At 46.3% G+C, this 2,500-nt stretch overlaps 1 protein-coding gene across 1 annotated transcript in view; it reads right to left on the bottom strand.

The window, feature by feature from the left end:
- fgfr3 (fibroblast growth factor receptor 3) overlaps positions 1 to 2,309 on the bottom strand; it is a 57,229-nt gene extending 54,920 nt beyond the window's left edge. Inside the window, 1 exon segment of the mRNA XM_042072516.1 lies at positions 1,673 to 2,309. The gene's annotated coding sequence lies outside the window, so the exon portion shown is untranslated.
- Between the last annotated feature and the right edge of the window lie 191 nt (positions 2,310 to 2,500).

Raw genomic sequence — 2,500 nt, 5'->3', positions numbered from 1 at the left:
AATGACGCTGACTGGCTATTTGAGGGGTATTGGTCTGGCGGAGGAATTAAATCAATGTTCATTCTTTCTGGATTCCTTTCTTTGTTTTACGTCTGGCCTCACCTAACTTTTTCTCTGCGTTTCTTTCTATTTGTCTATTGAATTTTCCCCAGGTCTGACGATGTTTGACCGCACTGTGTATTTCAAACTCTAGAGGGTTATTTAAATAATTCACACTTTGTCGAGCACAACACCCACACTCTTCAAAACTCGTCCATGGCCTGCCTGTTCATGACTGTCAGGCTTCTTGCGCAGGACCTGGTGCCGCCCTAAGGATTTATCAACTCTGCCCCTGTGCCGTAAACGGCGAGTCGGGCGACTAATATTACTCCTCATGGCATCTAATTATTCCCGTTAACTCCCGTTAACACCTTCTGAGACGATAACCGACTGCGAGGCCGGAAATTGGTTTCAGATGGTTTCAGGGGGTACGGTAGCGGCGCGTGCAGAAACAGAGTGGCTTTTCATTCTCTTCTCTGCAATAGGTTCAGTCGCGTTCAAAGCGACCTAAAAATAACAGGCTGGACTGCGATTGAAGTGGGTTTTCGGGGCGCAATTTGTATTTGTATCATTTTGGTTTCCCAAATGCGTCATACCAAGATTTACAAGAGAGTGTTGTGGGTGTAGGTTCTAGAGAAATGTAGGATGTCCATTGTGCACACTCCCCGACAAGACGCACTTCTAATAGCCTACTACTACACTGAAACCAGTTTAACCGTTTAAGGTTGTATAGTTTATAAAAAGTTTTGAATTACTATTTCTATTTACAAAAAATATTAATGAACATTGTTATTTCAAAAAGGTCAACTTAATGAAGTGCCACCAAAAAAAATGTTTTTAAGAGCTTTTGTAATTGGACTACCATCAGATGAATAAAATAATTCCACAGCCAGTGGATTAACTGCACCTCATACAGACATTATTGAATTAGATCATTAAATAGTCTGTTTGATCAAACCATGGGTCTCTCGCCGAGGCTGAGAGCGGAGGCAAAGCTCCTGAGCAACTGATTTTTTTTTAATCTTTCAACGTTGACAACAGAGCTATTTCTTTAACGAAAGCGCATTTCTGTAACACAAAAGTGTGAGCGGTAGATTTTATGCGAAGTAAACGAACGAGTAGGTAATGAGATGTCCCCTGTATCCTACTCTAGCTTACTAAAATAACCCCTTTTTGTTTCTCCCCGGCGTCTCTTGTTCTTTCGTAGCCTGTTCTCATTCCTCGTGACAGCATGGCAAGTCTGACAGGTAGGACTACAGCATTGCCTCGAGCCTTCGCGACACACCAGTCCGCACACATGCACCGCCACCACACACGTACGCTCACACAGACACACCTGTCCGTTGGAGAGCGGACAGAGACCGAATGAAACCGTATGACCAGCAGATCCTATAGTTAAACCGAAGACTCTGGAATATCCCCGGGAGACTCGCTATCAACGAACTACCGAAAGGACAGCCGCAGTAGCCCAGAACCACACGCCGAGGAGGCTGCTCCACAACTACCTTACCACAGCTGGCTTAGAGGGAAACCAACTCCACAGTAACAACTGTGGCTTTATGAGAATGACGATTTCATATTTTATTTGAGACCATTGTTTTACACCACTATATTCATATTTTAAGTAACTTACCACAGTAATTGGACAATAATCCCTCTTCCACGAATTCGTGCTACATGCGCTCGGCTTTGTGGTAGTTCCTCTAAAATTCCTTTAAAAGTTGCAGAAAACAATAGCAGCACGTTGACGAAAGATTATTAGTTAAGGTTTCTTAAATCCAGTCAAGATAGTGAGTCTTGGGGTCGGTGCACAAATCCTCCTGAAACACACCGCCTCGCAGTGACTTTCAGTTGGGAGAATCCCTGTTGAAGAGCTGCTGCCGCCCTGAAAATGATTTAAAAAAATGCGGAGGATGGCGCAGTGTCTCGTTTTTCCGTGTTTAACCTCAAGTCAGTGGGTGAGAGTAGTACCATCCATGTGCGACTCGAACCAGTGATGATCACCCGCGATGGGTCGCACAGAGACGTATTCTGCGTACTGCTCCGCCGATGGAGGGGGAACTGTTCACTCGCTCCGCCTGTTCGCAACTGGAGCCTGGGTGCTGCTCACTTGCGAGTGCAGCCGTTGCGTGAATGCTTGGCACAGAGTACTCCCCCTCTCTCCCTCTCTCTTTCCAATGCTCCCAATTCACCGCGTCGGTTCCTGAGAGAGTGAAAAAAATAGCGGAGATCAAATTTCAGCCCCAAGTCCCCGCTGTGAGCGTTTTCGCCTGCCGCCTGCCGCCCCCTTGAGAGCCCGGGACATTAAAAGCAGAATTTTCGGAGAATCGGGGTGGAGCGGCGAGGCACCTCCCACCACGAGCCCAAGTATTCAATTAACTTCTACGTTGCGCTCAACGCTTGCGGTGCCCCTTCACTCCAAATTAGCGAGTCTCGGCGAATCACATCTGTACCAAGTAAT

The sequence above is a fragment of the Alosa sapidissima genome, chromosome 19, assembly GCF_018492685.1.
Source record: "Alosa sapidissima isolate fAloSap1 chromosome 19, fAloSap1.pri, whole genome shotgun sequence".
NCBI classification, from domain to species: Eukaryota; Metazoa; Chordata; class Actinopteri; order Clupeiformes; family Clupeidae; genus Alosa; species Alosa sapidissima.
The sequence above is the reverse complement of the archived record's forward strand: the minus strand, read 5'-3'. Positions and strand labels throughout refer to the sequence as shown.